The sequence below is a fragment of the Schistocerca serialis genome, chromosome 5, assembly GCF_023864345.2.
Source record: "Schistocerca serialis cubense isolate TAMUIC-IGC-003099 chromosome 5, iqSchSeri2.2, whole genome shotgun sequence".
Taxonomy (NCBI): Eukaryota; Metazoa; Arthropoda; class Insecta; order Orthoptera; family Acrididae; genus Schistocerca; species Schistocerca serialis.
In genome coordinates this window covers 422851328-422869208 of record NC_064642.1, presented here as the reverse complement: position 1 = coordinate 422869208, position 17881 = coordinate 422851328, and the positions used below count along the sequence as shown (strand labels likewise).

At 40.2% G+C, this 17881-nt stretch overlaps 1 protein-coding gene across 4 annotated transcripts in view; it reads right to left on the bottom strand.

Annotated features, from left to right (window-relative positions):
• The window catches only part of LOC126481089 (uncharacterized), a 43024-nt gene that overhangs the window by 18095 nt on the left and 7048 nt on the right, over positions 1-17881 (bottom strand). The window contains exon 2 of one of the 4 annotated variants that reach the window (XM_050104594.1): positions 6850-6985. The exons of 2 other annotated variants lie outside the window; for them this stretch is intronic. The gene's annotated coding sequence lies outside the window, so the exon portion shown is untranslated. The remainder of the gene's footprint in view (positions 1-6849; positions 6986-17881) is intronic. One more of the 4 variants, XM_050104592.1, reaches the window with a different exon arrangement.

Genomic DNA, 17881 nt, shown 5'->3' with positions numbered 1-17881 from the left:
CCTCACCGACCAACATCGATACCTCTCCTCAGTGCAGCACTCTGTGAAGAATGGGATGCCATTTCCCAAAAAACCTTCCAGCGCTTGATTGAACATATGCCTGTGAGAGTGGAGTCTGTCATCAAGGCTAAGGGTGGGCCAACACCTTATTGAATTCCAGCATTACCCATGGAGGGCACCATGAACCTGTAAGTCATTTTCAGCCAGGTGTCGGGATACTTTTGTTCACATAGTGTACGTTTGTTTGATGAATGGGAGAGTGTCACAGAGGTATAGCAGGAACTGTACTGGAAGACTCCTGAAGAGAGATGTAAACTATCCTGAGAAAGTCTACTAACAAAGATTCAAGAACTCGCTTTAAATGAGTATACTACAATCCCCAATGTATTGCTCATGTAGGGATTGTGAGGAGAAGATTAGAATAATTACTGCATGCCCGCCCACAGGCTTTCAGACAATCATTCTTCTTGCACTCCATAAGTGAATGGAATGGGAAGATATCTGCCATGTACCTCACAGAGGTTTGCAGAGTACAGATGTAGATGTAGATATTATACAGAAGCCAAACAGGAAGAATGCAAACACACAATGGCAAAGGATCTGATAATACTTGCCCTCACACAGTCAGTACCCATTGGTAATACTGAGAATATTTTGGTCAGCATCGCTATTGTTCATCAACATTTCTAAGATTGATATTCACTCTCAAGGAATCAGAATATTGACGTACTGATAAAAATCTTAATGTAGACGCACCTCTTAACTTACATGTGACATTTCTACCACTGTAGAAGATAGGCACGAATCATACATTGCATGCACAAAATGGCCGAAGCTGGTCAAATCCATGACAGCAGAGCAGAAAATGGGTCCCGAGCACATTACAATGTGAGCAATTTGCCCTCCCTCCCATTGATTTCTTCGACAGGCCAATTACGAGTTGGATCTGACCCATGGGCTGTCAGTTGCCCACCATGTTCTAGGGCCTCCTATTGAAATTTTTGAAGCAGTCTGAAGGTCTTCTTGGCCACATGTAGAAAAGCATCATCCTGGAAAAGTTTGACAGCTTGCCCCTGCACTTTTCCTTGATGCCCTATTTGAATATCAGCATGTGTTTGTAATACTGCTCAGCATTAACTGTTGCATTTCCTGGTAGCCAGTCAATAAACAGATGTCCCTCTTCATTGAAAAACAAACTGAGTGTTACTGTTCCAGCTTTTGGGGCAGAATTGACTTTTTTTGGATGAAGGAGCCGAGATACCACCACTCCATGCTCATCTGTTTGGAGGCAAGGTTTGAAGTGGCGAGGCCACGTTTTATCACATGCCACAATGTAAGCAATGAAATCTATTCCTTGCTCCACCTATCTCAACAGATGGATCACGCAAACTCCCATTCTTGCCGTCTTGTGATTCTCTGAAAGATGCTTGGGCACCCACTGTGCACAAACTTTACCATACCGAAGCTTCTCATAGATTATGTCATGCACAGTCCCTTTGTTTAATGTCATATGTGCTCATCCGACGATTCATCCATATGAGCTCCTCCAATGCCAAAATCGTGGCATTGGTGGTGACAATGTGCATTGCCTATAGTGTGGTGTGCTCTTGATGTTTACATGTCCTGCCTCACAACACTGGAAACACCAGAATATTATGCACTGTATAAGACACTGCTCTCTGTAAACCTCTTTCATCCTGCAATAAATTTGTGAAGCATGCTCCCCTTTGCATATAGAAACTGGATAACAGCTCTTTGTGCTGATCAGGAGGAACCCATCATGCAATGAACTGTGGAAAAAATTCGCCAGAAATAAGGAAATTGTTATGAAGCCATTAACTTCACTTCTGCAACTGGAAATACCAGCACACCACTTCTCAGCAAACACATTCACACATTGGGACTTCATACAATGCAACTACTGTGAAGGTCTCCTTTTCAATTGGGCATACCTTATACATGTTTCACTGTTTCATTAAAGTAAGAAATTAAGTACAGTTGCATTAGCTCATGATGAACTTGATTTATCGGAGCAAAAAAAAAAACTATCCCTCAGTGATCATAGATGCCTAAAACTAATGAAAGCCATTTAATAAAGAGATTGGAATAATATTTGCCTGACTACGAGGGGCGTTTGAAAAGTTCGCGCAAAGTCCAAGAGATGGTACCATTGGCACATATCAAGGTCATGTTTAGTTAGTAGCATCTTTGGAAAGAACGCACACCAAGTTTCATCCATATGTATTTGTTTGTATTTGGCATTCGTGTTAATGAAGGAAGTCAAGTGATTGTCGAAAAATGGACGAAAAAGAATTTCATGTGGTGATTAAATATTACTTTATGAAAGGCAAAATGCTTCAGGAGACTAAATAGAAGCTTGATAAACATTACGGTGACTCTGCACCTTTGATTAGAACAGTTTATAAGTGGTTTCAAAATTTTTGTAGTGACCATATGGGCACAAGTGATGCTGAAAGTTCTGGATGCCCTGTGGAGGCTACGACTTCAGAAATCATTGATAAAATCCGTGATATGGTGATGGATGACAGAAGAGTTAAGGTGCATGAGATTGCTGGTGCTGTGAGCATCTCAAATGATCAGGTGCATAATATTTTGCATAAACATTTGGACATGAGAAAGCTATCCGCAAGATGGGTTCCGCGATTGCTCATGCTTGACCAAAAATGGAATCATGTGAAGTGTTGCAAGGATGGTTTGCAGTTGTTTAGGAAGAATCCGCAGGACTTTAAGCATCGTTTCGTCACTGTGAATGAAACATGGATATATTACGATACTCCTGAGACCAAAAAATAATCCAAACAATGGGTTACCAAGGGAGAATCTGCACCAAAAAAGGCAAAGACCATTCCTTCAGCCGGAAGGGTTATGGCGACTGTCTTTTGGGATTCGCAAGGGATAATCCTCATGACTATCTGGAAAAGGGTAAAACTATTACAGGTGAATATCATTCATCATTATTGGACCATTTGAAAACCGAGGTGCAAGAAAAACGACAGTGATTGGACCGCAAAAAAGTCCTTTTCCATCACGACAATGCACCAGCACACACCTCAGCAGTTGTGGTCGCAAAATTAGTGGAAATAGGATTCCAATTCGTTTGACATCCCCCCTATTCTGCAGACTTGGCTCCCTCGGACTACTATTTGTTCCCCAATTTGAAGAAATGGCTGGCGGGACAAAGATTTTATTCAAACTAGGAGGTGATCGCAGCAACTAAGTTATTTTTCAGACTTCGACAATTCCTATTATCTGGAAGGGATCAACAAATTAGAACAGCATTGGACGAAGCGTATAAGTCTAAAAGGAGCCTATGTTGAAAAATAAAAAAGGTTTACCCCAAACACGTAAGTAGTTATTATTTTTGCACGGACTTTTCAAATGCCCCTTGTACACCTTACAGTAATCAGTTATTTATTTATTGCACATGTATTCCACAGATCTATAAGAGATCATAAGACAAATAACAAGGAATATACTGAAAAAATAGTCATAGCAATAGCCATCTATACACATTAAAACAAAATGAGAGTGCAGAACTGGATAAATAGTCCCTATGCCCAACAGTACAAAGCATCTGGCAAAGGAAAAATACACAGATATGGCACAGTATTCCCATCAATGCCAGTTCTAGCTGGGCCATCAGTGAATAGATTAATACACTACCTGTAGTCCATTTAAATTTATTTGATAGTGGACATCTGTCACTTGCCACTGCAGTGCTGCCACAGTAGCCGCCAGCTACTGCTCTGTTATACGTAACACGCAAACATGGCAAGTCACTTCACAAATGCTGTTAAGGTGTAACACACAGTAATATTGGAAGTAGCCGCTACAAAGTATGTTGGAAATGTAAGATGCTATGTTGACAGCTGATTTTAAGTGGCCAAAGACTGGACTGCAGCAGGGGACACATTTTGTGGCCCTGAATTTAAACTCGTGTCCTAACCTAAACACAACCTTATGATGTGATATGTATTTGAGAAAGTGGTGATCAACAATCTGTGGCAGAACTAAAATCACAATCGCTTTGTTCATGGCTATCAAAGCTAACTTCTAAGTGCAAACTCAAGACAGACAAACTTCAGTTTCTGCACTAAAAGTAAACTGTAACTCCTTGCTATCATTAGTTACCTGAAACTATCCTCTGGCTATGTGAGCTGCTGCATTACTAACAAATCTGCAGTCCTTATTGGCAGTTGGTTGCAGATTATAGATGACAGAGGCAGATTCCAAATGAAAAAAGAATGTTAGGTAGAAAAATAAAAGCAAATACAAAAGTCAATACCACGATGAAAATGATGTGGCAAAGAATTAGAAATAAAAAAAATTAGCTGAATAAAAATGATAATCACAACTCTTTTGATTAGATTTAGAAAAAATAAATTTCACATTTGACAAGATTCAAATCTGCAACGTTTACAACGGCAAATTAATATGCTAACCATTGCGATAAAGCAGAACACTGAGTACATTTGTTATATTTTTGATCTTGACCAGCCAGTCACAAAGATGAATTGCAGCCTTCAAAAACTTGCTTTCATGCAATGTTGTGTGAAGCTTATCTAATGTGACCTGAGGTTTGTGATTCTAATAACCGCATATGTGATGCTGAATCATGTCTTGTGTGCAAGTATCCAGTAGTGTTTAGTTAGCGCTGGGTATGAACTATGTATATTTCATTACCATCATTATGTCTGTGTTTTTTGTTCATAGTGTGGTTATCATGCATGATGAAACATGAAATAAAAGTGCAGACCCATGATTCGAAATCAATACACAAGTAAGAATGCCGGACAAGGAATTGGAAGTGAACTGACCACTTGTTGTGGCAGTCTGGCTATAGCAATTGAATCATGATAAGATCTGTACCAAATTCATCACACAATAAAACTTGTCACTTCACAGAAGAATTATTGCATTGTTTGCACCATTCAAAATGTCACCTTGTGGTTAGCATTTATGGGCTTGTATAAAACAATGCAAATCAAATTGTATTGCATCTCATGATAATTTTAATCAGACTATATGAAAGATTTGGAAAGTCCAGGTAAAGTTCTGAGTTGTCATAAGCACTGAATATTCTGTCCAGAGAGCAGTCCAAGGATCAAGAGCCTATAATCCAAAAATGTGATGTGCTCTGACAGTGGGGCACCCATAAAGGCTGACCATACAGGTCAGCTGGTTAGCCCATGAGACAGGATGGTTGCACCACAGGTAATACAATATTACCTGCAAATCACTTCCACTGAAGTTTACTGCCACTACAACACACACTCATAAATGCCATCTGCAGGTCCACACAAGCTATCTGTCACACAATGTACCAAATTCATCACACAATAAAACTTGTCACTTCACAGAAGAATTATTGCATTGTTTGCACCATTCAAAATGTCACCTTGTGGTTAGCATTTATGGGCTTGTATAAAACAATGAAAATCAAATTGTATTGCATCTCAATGGCATGTTCTGTCACTGATCTCTGTACTTGAGCTGCAAATAGAATGCTCTGAGGAGACAGATAAGGGTGTTTGCTGGCTGATTTGTACAGTATGCTGTAGAACTTAATGATCACTATCAGTTAACTTATTAGACCTACCAGAATAAGATCTGACTTCAGTTATTTCTCGATAATCATCATCAACCATATGACATCCACTGCTAAATAAATGCCACCCAATGAGTGATATGGTGCAGTGGTTTGCACAATGGACTACAGTTTAAATCTGATGTCAGCCATCCAGATTTGGGTTTTCCATGATTTTCCTAAATCACACCTGAAAAATGCCTTTCAAAGGGTACAGCCAATTTCCTTCTACATTCTTGAAACATTACGAGCTTTTGCTCCATCTCTAGTAACCTTGATGTCAACGCGGTTATATCATAAATTTCTTTCCTTTTTAAAAGCCACCTTCAGACTTTTCCATGGATTACACTCTTCAGCTAAATGTATCACAGTGTTGCTGCATGTTTTGATCAAATGTCTGAGTGGAGTGGAAACAATACTCCCCAGATATTACACAACGGATTTTTGTCCGAATTTTTGTAGCCACACGAGGAGTTGGAACTGGACAAATGGAGTATAAAGTTGACAAGTGTGAGGTCTTGTTTTGCAAAACGGGTTTCACTGCTTGAAAGTAATCAGGATAGCTAATAAAAGTTAATGAGTTATCAGAGGAAAAATTTTTAACTGAATTTTCATAGCCAAACAAAGAATGGGAAAGGGTCAAATGGGGTATCAAACTACTAGTGCAACGTCCGGTTTCGCAAGAAAAGATTTACTTGTTTGACAGTAATCAGGATTATTAAGAAAATACATAGTTAGTGATAAGAAGAAAAACTGAAATATTTCACAAATGGCTACTACTGGCTATGTAAATGAAGTGTCAAAAAGTTTGCCTCTTCAAGGGCTAGTTATTTTGTGTGGAAAAAGTTACATTTGTGTACAAATTGTGGAATTCTTTCTTTCATATTCAAACCCAAAATAAATACCAAATTACAGCATAAATTGAAACCTCTGTGCTTTGTCTTAATCTGTATACTCTTAACATTAATACAAGGATAAGTCAATAGGTGTCTGAAATAAATATTTATAATTTATTGCAATAGGACTACAAGATTTAATTATATAATTTTTCATGATAGTCCTCCTGTTTCTCAATGCATTTGGTCCACTACTGCACAAGCTTCCCAATACCTCCAAAAAAACAGTTTTTTTGTTGTGCAACAAGCCATGTTTGCACCACTTCCTTCTCCTACTAATCAGAGCTGAACTCTTAAAACACCTTTAAGTGGACTAATGTGGTTTGGCACATAATTAACAGTCACTTGCCTGTTACTCAAAGGCACAGACTTATTCAGTATAGGCATCAGTTGTGGCTGTACCTGGATGCTCTGCTCTTTCCTCATCCTTCACACTCATTTGATCACTTTTGAACTGTTCAGTCCATTGGTAAACACTTTGCTGTAACAAAACATTGTCCCCTTACTGTGCTGAAAGTCTTCTATGAATTGGTGCTCCTGGTACACACACACCCCACAAAAAACAGATTACAGAATGCTGTCTATGGTACAAACAGAGAGTGACTTAGCCATCTTTATGTTGCAACAGTGCAAAGTGGACTGTTGAGATAACACTGTAACCCACTACAGGCGAAGATAACAGTCCATTTAGCAGTTTTCGGGCACACAATGCTATAGAACCAATCCAAAGACAATTAAAGGAAGATTGCAGATACTTATTGATTTATCCTGGTAGAACACCATCCAATATTAAAAATTTTTTCCGAACAAAACTCAAGAAGAAAAGAAATTTTTTTTTAAAAAAAAGAAAATAGTCAAATGTTTTGTGAAATGATTTGTCTACACGTAAGAAATAAAGTAGGTTAGAGAAGCATTTGACATGCCACATCTGCTCACATAATTTTGAACATCATTCAAAAGTGTGTCACAGGTTTTTATTTCTACTTTTAGAGAAATAATTTCACAAAAGTTTTTTTCTTTTTTTTTCAAATTAGTCATCCACCTACCTACCATTAGTTCATCGCCTTAGTTTTTTCCAATATCAGGGAATCACACAAAAAATCTCCTTAGCATGCTTCCATATGCCTTAGTTCATAACCTGCACACAAGCATTTCATTTTCACTACAACCATAACTGTATCTTCCACTCCACTGACCCATTTGTTTGTTTTTATATCTCTCCTAGTAAATTCCACCATGTGCCTCTTCATTAATAAATCTTTCACCCCACAGAGCAGAGTGAGCACTGTATTGCAATGTACTAGCATATTAAAACTATGTGCCATTCCTGGAGCCCTGCATGTCGCAGGCAATATTCTTACCAACTAAGCTACCCCAGCATTACTCCCAACAGCATTAAAAGGTTTACTTCTGCTAATACCTCTTTCCTAGTTTCCAAACTTCACAAAAGTTCTCCTGCATACCACGCAGGACCAGCTCTCCCAAAAGAGAGGATACTGTGGAGAAATGGCTCGCCCACAGCCTGAGGGATTCCCTCCAGAATGAATCTCTTATTGTTCACCAGTGTGTGCATCATTCTCCTCCTCATTGCTCACTCACTGACCCTCAATTTTTTTAATGGTTTTCACATTTAAGTGCCTGCCATTCACCTCCTCATGGCTTGCTCAGTGACCCTCAATTTTTTAAATGGTTTTCACATTTAAAGTCCATGTCTCATTGTTATAAATTGAATCTGATAACAGATATAGATTGAAAATCTCCATTTAAAAAATTCTACTTAGTCCTCTAAAACCACTTGAGACCATTTTTATTTTTCTGCTTAATTTATTATGGCATCCATAGAGTCACTATCTTAAATTGGCCTGATTGGTATTGTAGATGGACAAAAAAATACTCTGACAATTATGCACTTGTCTTGCTATCCACCTTAAATCTGAAAAGAGCTGTGCCCTTTCCCCATCACATGCGATGCACCTTTGCAGTAGCAATCTACAATTAACTAACAGATTTGTGGCACCTTCTTATGCACAATAAATATATATTCTATGAGTTATCTCATAGGATCTAGCGGCCTCTTTTCCTTCGAGCAATTTCATTTCCTTTTCACTCCTACTATTGTTTACATCTATGCATTTTTTTTCCTTTTTTTTCTTTTTTTTTTTCTTTTTTTGGCATTTGTTTGAGTGGTAAACTAATGATGGAATATAATACTGATATGAGGACAGATCATCACTATTGCCTTAGAAAGAAGGATTTTGTATAAATTGCCATCTTTTTTACATATCAATTCACTGCTTGCCCCTTCAAATATAACATAATAAAATTTTTCCTGTCACATGACATGTCATATACAATTATTTGATTGAAACATTGGTGATTTGTCAGTAAACACAGTTGCATGCCTACATAAGGAGTTTCAGAACCTCCCTCCCTCCATCCTACACATCACAGAGCCTAAACAGGCCCACAACACAGTCATCAACCTTTCCTCCAAATGCCTCAGATCTGCAAAATAGAGTCCTTTCTTACGGCCTCACCTTTTTCCCTCGCCCAAAGTCATACTGAGCTTTTAAAGACCTTCTCTCTACCCCTACGGTGGTTACATTTTTCTTCCATTAACCCTACCAATCAGACTCACCCCAAAACCATTATAGGACCCTACCTGACTCAGCTTATTCCTCCATCTAACTGTGATCCATCCCCAGTGGCCCCAAATCAGCCCCTGTTATCTTTCCAGAATTTCCGAACCACAAACCTTGCCTAGCCATCATTCCCCTTATCATGCAACATGGGAACCAACCTCATATCTGTAGAGAGAACCACACTCCTTCACCTAAAAACTGATACCAATCTCATACTCCTACTTGCCACAAAAAGGCTATACCACTCTGCTCATGAACAAGGACTACCTGGCAGAAAGACTTCCCCAGCTGTCAGATACATCCACCTCAAAGCCCTGCCACATTGACATCATTCCAGAAATTCAACAGGATCTCTAGTCCCTCCTCAAATCCTTGTGCCTGTTCCAAAACCTCTCCCCTGATTCTATCTCTCTCCTCACCTCCAACAATCCCTGCACTCCTACCTTTTATATGCTACCTACAGGACATAAACCCAACCATACAGGACACCCTGTTATGGCTGGTTACTGTGCCCCCACAGAGAGTATCTCTGCCCTAGTGGACACCTTCAGCCTTTATTTCTCCATCTAACTGTGATGCATCCCCAGTGGCCCAAATCATCCCCTGTTAACTTTGCAGAATTTCCTAACCTCAAACCTTGCCTAGCCATCGTTCCTCTTATCCCACTCCACAACATGGAAACCAACCTCACATCTGCACTCACCTGTAACCCACCTTCCCATGACAAAGACACCAGCCATTTCCTCCACTGACTCTCCATAGTTTCTCTCCCTATACTACCCATCATCTTGCTCATTACTGTTGATGGCACCTCCCTCTATACTAACATCTCCACTGCCCATGGTTTTGCCACTATTGAAAACTACTTTTCCCAATCCATGGCTGATTCCAAACCTACAGCCTCCTTCATGGTCACCATGACCAACAATATCCTCATCCACAGTTACAACTCCTTTGAAGGCATCACCTACAAACAAATCCATGGTTCAGCAATAGATACTCACATGAAACCTTCCTGTGCTAATCTATTCGTGGGCTATCCATGCAGAATCCCAAACTTCTTTTCAGATCCACTGGTAACAGATTCATTATCTGGACCGAGGGCAGAACACCATACCCACATTCCTCCAGAACCTCAACATCTCCTCCCCCATACACTTCACCGGATCCTCCTCAGCCCAATGAGCCATCTTCCTTGATGTCAATCTCCATCTGAAGGATGGACACATCAGTACCACATCACATCTAGCAGTCATCAACAATACCTCCACTTCAACAGTTGTGACCTATTCCACACCAGCAGTGAGTCCCTTCATACAGCCTAGCCACCCATGGCCCTCCCATCTGTAGTGACAACAGTCCTCTCAAAATATGCCATGGGTTTAGCTGAGGCCTTCAATGACCAAAATTACCCTCAAAACCTTGCCCATAAATAGATCTCTCATGCCTTGTCTCCCCAGTCACCCACCACCCCCCACATACCCACTATCCATCCACAAATAAGTACTCATCATGTGACTCAGTACCACTCAGAACTAGCGTGACTGAATCACATTCTCTGCCAGGATTTCAATAATCTCTCATCATGCCATGAAATGAAAAATAACCTTTCTACTATCCTACCTGCAATGGTAGTCCACGGAACACCCAGCCTACACAATATCTTTGTCAGCCCATCTACTCTACCCCTGTTCCCAACACCTTGCCTCGTCGGTCACATCCCTACAATAGACCTACATGCAAGACCTGTCCTATAGATACTCCCACTACCAGCTACACCAATCCTGTCGCAGACATATCCTACCCCATCAAAGGCACAGCCATCTGTGAAAGCAGCCATGTGACCTACACATTTGGCTGCAACCACTGTGCTGCAAGCTCCATGGGCATGACTACTAGCAAGTTGTCTGTCCATATTAATAGCTACCACCAAACTGTGGCCGAGAGGCAGTTGGCCAACTCAGTTGCTGATTGTGCTGCCCAGCACTTTAATGACTGCTTCACAGCCTGTGCTACCCTTATTTGTCCCACCAACACCACCTTTACTCATCTGCTTACGTGGGATCTCTCCCTGCAATGCATCCTTTGTTTCCATAATGGTCCTGGGCTCAGCCTTTGCTAGTCCCTACTCTCCAGTTCCCTCTTCCCTTCACTGCTCCCACTCTAGTACTACTCATGCCTTCCATTCCACCAATTCATGCATATAGTCCTTTCTTCCGCTCTACTTCACCCCCCCCCCCCCCCCCCCACCCCACCTACAGCTCACAGCACAGGCAACACTGGTGTCTCCCCGTACCGTGCTGCCTCACGTCTCCTCTGTGCCCCCACTACCTACCCCAGCTAGATTGCTGTTCACCTCAGATTCAGCTGCAGTTTGGCCTTAGCATCAGGAGATGACAGAGGTCATGTGTGTTTGAGTTATGCTTGTGTGAACGTGTGTGTTTTTTACTACTTCTAATGAAGGACATAGTCCAAAAGCTGAACTTTTCTAGCATTCTTTTCACTGTGCCTATCTGCAACTCAACATCTGTTCTCTGTGGTGAGCTGGAGTCTATTCTTTCCATATTGTCGTTATTCCATCATGGACTTTCTATTGTTTGATATATATAACTATGGCTCATCTGCAAAGGAAAATATAGTTAAAACATTCACACTGCCTACTCATGAATATTTCTCATTCATATAAATTGAAACCACATTAGACTAACAGCATATATTGAACAACTGCAAAGAAAGCCCTTATGTTTGTTATCTGATACGATCAAAGTATTAGCTTGGTAAGTACGTCCATAGTGTTTTTATTTTGCATGTTGGTATTGTGGTCACTATAGGTTTATTTATCAATTGCCATTTTTTATTTGTAGTTCATTGTTGCTACTAATGTTTACATATTGTCATTTTGTCATATGTACATAGTGAGTGGAGCTGTGGATATTAGAATATGGAGTACCAAGTGGAGAACTCAGTACATTTCGATATATTATTCTGTTTGAGTTCAATAAAGGGATGACAGCATGGAGGCAGCCAGAAACATTTGCACCGTGCATGGGGATAAATCCATCGAACAGAGCACAGTAAGACATTGATTGTCTTGCTTTTGGGGAGAACTGTTTTCACATTAGTAGCTCTCCATGCGCAGGAATACTATCAGGGTTTGATGAAGATCGTTTACACGCCTTAATCCACAATGATCCATGTCAGTGTACTCAAGACCTGGCAAAGGTAAGGAATTTGATCATGCCACCATCATGCAACATTTGCATGCAATAAGGAAGGGTCAAAAACTGGGTGTGTGTGTACCGCACACTCTATGCCAAAATCACAAAAATCTGTGTGAGGTCATATATGCATCTCTGCTTGCTTGTCATCAATTGGCTAGTGAACAACACCAACTTTTCCTACCCTGTATTGTTACTGGTGATGGTAAATGGTGTCTTTATGCTAACATATGGAAAATAAACGAATGGCTGAGCCAAAACAAAGCAGCAACTCCACGGACAAAGACTCACGTACACCCACAAAAGGAAATGTTAAGCATGTGGTGGAATGGTGATGGTGTGGTGTACTAGAAATTGTTTCCCTGAGGTGTAACCATCACTGCTGACATTTATTGTCAACAACTGAGATGTCTTGCAGATGCAATTGAAGAGTAACTGTCTGGAAGTCTGCACGAAGTGATGCTACTCCACCATAATGCCTGCCTGCATTCTGCTAGACTGACAAAAACCACTATATGTAAGTTGGATTGGGAAGTCATTCCACATCCACCTTATTCATCTGGTCTTGCACCCTCAGATTTTCTCCTTTTCCACTCTATCGAACAATCTTCGAGGCACTTCCTTTCAGATGAAAACGCGCTCCGAACATGGCTCAAGGCAGAACTGCAAATTTACCCTAGTATTGGCAGGCTACTGTAAATAATGAAGGAGAATATATTATTGATGACTAAAGTCTCTGTTAAGTGTTTCTGTTGTGTTTCTTAAGCTTGTGGAAAAATGCTGCAAACTTATGCACTAACCTAATACCTTGATTTCTATAAATCAAGGTAAAAATATGGAAGTTTTGAGGAGATGACAATAACAAGAAAGCTCGTGCTAAGTAATGGTTCCATGTGCTCCTTGGAGGATGAAATGAGATAATCATGGTTTTTAAAAAAAAAAATCACAAAACTTGTCGAAATTCAAACAGATGTGCATTGGTTGTGTTGAAACTAAGCCAGAGTATAGAAGACTTGATAAGCAAAAAAGAATTTATGTTCAAACCTAGAATGTCTATCAGTTTGGTACAGCACAAGGAATGTCAATACAGAGTGTGATTATGTAAGTACTGAAAGTGGTAGTATAATGGTGATTCTATTACTGACAGCATCAATGAGCCTCAGAGGAGAGAAACACATTTCTTCCTGTAACACAGGAAAGATCATAGAAGAGGACTGTCAGCAACAACAAGCCTTTTACAAGCATAGAAATCATGCTTAAAAGGAGTCAGGTGAGAGCTGAAATTCTTTCTGTTTAATATAATCACTGATGAAACCAGCTGTGTGTGGAACAGTACAGACAACCTGTAGAGTGAAATGATCATTTATTGCACCAGCATTAACACACATATAACCATCAGTGATCTAATGTTGTGCAGTCAGTAATACCTACAAATATTTCATCCCGTGTGCGTACTGCAAGCTAAACTGAAATTCATACATGATTCTTCATGCAGTCTAATGTACATGCCTCGAATCACCCAATCGTTTTCTATCATTTTTCATCTGACATATGATACTTAGACAACTCTCGATTAACATCAGCTGTCTTCTTTCACTATCAAAACACCAACTCACAAATTCCAGTTGCTCTATATCTACATTTAATGCTATCACTCTGTACTGCCACCACGATGTAGTTGGTAGTTTTATGCAACACTATTCTCATAACAACATAGGCTGCTTCAAAAATAATAATTTGATTTCAAAAACCTATATATTTTTAATCATAAACCAAAAATAAGTGCTTGTCTTTAAATATATAGTTAAATCAAAAATTTTAATGTTTATATGAGCACATTTTGTCGATATTATAGGGTACTTCACACCATACTGATGTGAGCACGCCAAGAATCAATGTCACAGTGATCTGATTGTGTAGTTCATTCACATTAGTCAGAAGTGGAGGTACATAAACAGTTCTTTAATGGGTGTTTAACTGACTGACTCATTCCTCAATGTATTTTTGTTGCTGGCAAAACTGTTGTTACTTTCCTGCAATATAATTATAGTGAAGCCAGATTGTGTGCCTTATCCAAATCAAAACTATTATCACGATTTATTGAGCTCCACCAATAAAAAACCTTCACAGCTTTCTTTATCACCAAGACACAAAAAGTGATGTGGTTGTTAAAATCTCAACAAAGCGGTCCATGTTTATGCAGTGTTCCAGCACAGATCCCAGAGCTAATTGCACCAGGCTAGGTGCATAGTGCACAAAGTATTGCTGAGAAGGATATCCTAGAAGATGACCTTGCACAACTGGAGAGTGGTTCTGAGGAAAATGGATGTCAGCAGCATGGTTTCACATAAACCCGTGGTGCAGGTATAAGATCAGAAATATGAATGTGATGTGTTTAAGTATGCGGTATACGTGTTTTTTGTGAGTGCTCTTTCTACAAGTTAGGGCAGATACTCCAAAAATATCAAGCAAATGTGATTTTCTGCCCTTGTGTTTTGTCTCGCCAACCTGCTGTGTACGCCTCTGCCTCATAAATCTCACAGAATTTTTTATTTTATCTTCTTCCTGTGATTACAGACTATGATGCACTGTTATTAAATTGTAAACAAAACAGTAGAATTTTATTTAAATTTCTCTTCACATTTACTGACACATAGTTTGCTTCAAAGACTAGCTATGTAAACTATAGGACATCTGTATTTTCACACATCAGTAAGCTACACAAAATCAGAGAATGTTCACTCTTTTCACAAGTGGAAATAATCAACAAAATAAATGTAAATTTTATGAGACTCACTTAAAACTTCACCATTCTGACATATTGCATCTACACACTTCAACCGTTGAATCACATCTGAATGACACAGAAACTAACATTTCAATTACCGTGTACAGGCTGACATTGCACCTATGATGATTTAAAACTTCTCCACAAAAGAAAATTTCGTAAACATTAGATATTTTGCGAGTTCACTGCTGGGCCCTGACTGACTTCCTGGCTGCACCAAATGAATAACAACTGGTGGCTGAATCATGCTAAATTTGCAACGCCTATTATATATGTGAGTATTAAAGGAATTATAAAATGGGAAAATGCTATGTTATTTCATTTTATATTTTAACATAAAAGAGAGGACAATTACAAGTGACAAAGATGCAATATACAGGGTGAGTCACCTAACATTACCGCTGAACATATTTCGTAAACCACATCAAATACTGACGAATCGATTCCACAGACCGAACGTGAGGAGAGGGGCTAGTGTAACTGGTTAATACAAACCATAAAAAAATGCATGGAAGTATGTTTTTTAACACAAACCTACGTTTTTTTAAATGGAACCCCGTTAGTTTTGTTATCACATCTGAACGTATAAACAAATACGTAATCAGTGACGTTTGTTGCATTGTAAAGTGTTAATTACATCTGGAGATATTGTAACCTAAAGTTGACGCTTGAGTACCACTCCTCCACTATTCGATCGTGTGTATCGGAGAGCACCAAAATTACGTAGGGATCCAAAGGGAACGGTGATGGACCTTAGGTACAGAAGAGACTGGAACAGCACATTACGTCCACATGCTAACACCTTTTCATTGGTCTTTTGCACTGACACACATGTACATTACCATGAGGGGTGAGGTACACGTACACACGTGGTTTCCGTTTTCAATTACGGAGTGGAATAGTGTGTGTCCCGACATGTCAGGCCAATAGATGTTCAATGTGGTGGCCATCATTTGCTGCACATAATTGCAATCTCTGGCGTAATGAATGTCGTACACGCCGCAGTACATCTGGTGTAATGTCGCCGCAGGCTGCCACAATACGTTGTTTCATATCCTCTGGGGTTGTAGGCACATCACGGTACACATTCTCCTTTAACGTACCCCACAGAAAGAAGTCCAGAGGTGTAAGATCACGAGAACGGGCTGGCCAATTTATGCGTTCCGCCACGTCCTATGAAACGCCCGTCAAACATCCTGTCAAGGGTCAGCCTAGTGTTAATTGCGGAATGTGCAGCTGCACCATCATGCTGATACCACATACGTCGACGCGTTTCCAGTGGGACATTTTCGAGCAACGTTGGCAGATCATTCTGTAGAAATGCGATGTATGTTGCAGCTGTTTGGGCCCCTGCAATGAAGTGAGGACCAATGAGGTGGTCGCCAATGATTCCGCACCATACATTTACAGTCCACTGTCGCTGTCGCTCTTCCTGTCTGAGCCAGCGAGGATTGTCCACGGACCAGTAATGCATGTTCCATAGATTCACTGCCCCGTGATTTGTGAAACCCGCTTCATCGGTAAACAGGTAGAGCTGCAACGCATTCTCTGTTAATGCCCATTGACAGAATTGCACTCGATGATTAAAGTCATCACCATGTAATTGCTGATGTAGCGACACATGAAACGGGTGAAAGCGGTGACGATGCAGTATGCACATGACACTACTTTGACTCAGTCCACCGGCTCTCGCAATGTCCCGTGTACTCATGTGTGGGTTCATGGCAACAACAGCTAACACACCAACTGCACCTGCTTCTCCTGTGACGGGCCTGTTACGGACCCGTTTGCGTGCTACGACGATACCTGTTGCATACAGCTGGCGGTAGATGTTTTGCAATGTGCGGCACGTTGGATGCTCTCTGTCCGGGTACCGTTCTGCATACATCCCACAGGCTTCAGCTGCATTTCGTCGACACTCACCATACATGAGTATCATCTCCGCCTTTTCAGAGTTCGAATACACCATGGTCACAGTTCCTACAACACTACACTATCACAGACATCTGGTAACACGGTGTACTACAGTTGGTCTGCGTGCGGAGACGAATGAAGAATAACAATAGCAGCAAGCGCTACATGCGGACACTGCGACAGCTAGACCAAACCACAACAGTGCACTACAGCCACACTCGTAAACACGGTCGTCATCGTAAACATGTTCCTGCAGACGCTGCTCGCCGACCATGGCCTGTGTTTGTTACAATACGCAACTGAACATCGGAGGTTTCAAGCGTCAACTTTAGGTTACAATATCTCCAGAAGTAATTAACATTTTACAATGCAACAAACGACACTGATTATGCATTTGTTTATATGTTCAGATGTGCTAACAAAGCTAACGTGGTTCCATTAAAAAAAATGTAGGTTTGTGTTAAAAAACATACTTCCGTGCATTTTTGTATGGTTTGTATTAAACAATTACACTAGCCCCTCTCCTCAAGTTCGGTCTGTGGAATCGGTTAGTCAGTATTTGATGTGGTTTACGAAATATATCCAGCGGTAACGTTAGGTGACTCACCCTGTATAGTGAAGTTAAGTTTTTCTAACTATTAACTGAATTATTAGGTACTATTTTATGGGAGAGCAATCTTAATGTGCACAGGAGTTTCCAAAGTTCACCAAAAATCTTCAAGAAAGTAAAATTTTTATTGGAATAATTAACACACTAACAGGTTTTTAAGTAAAAGTATATATTTCTGGAAATAGAAAAATTGGTGTTACAAAAA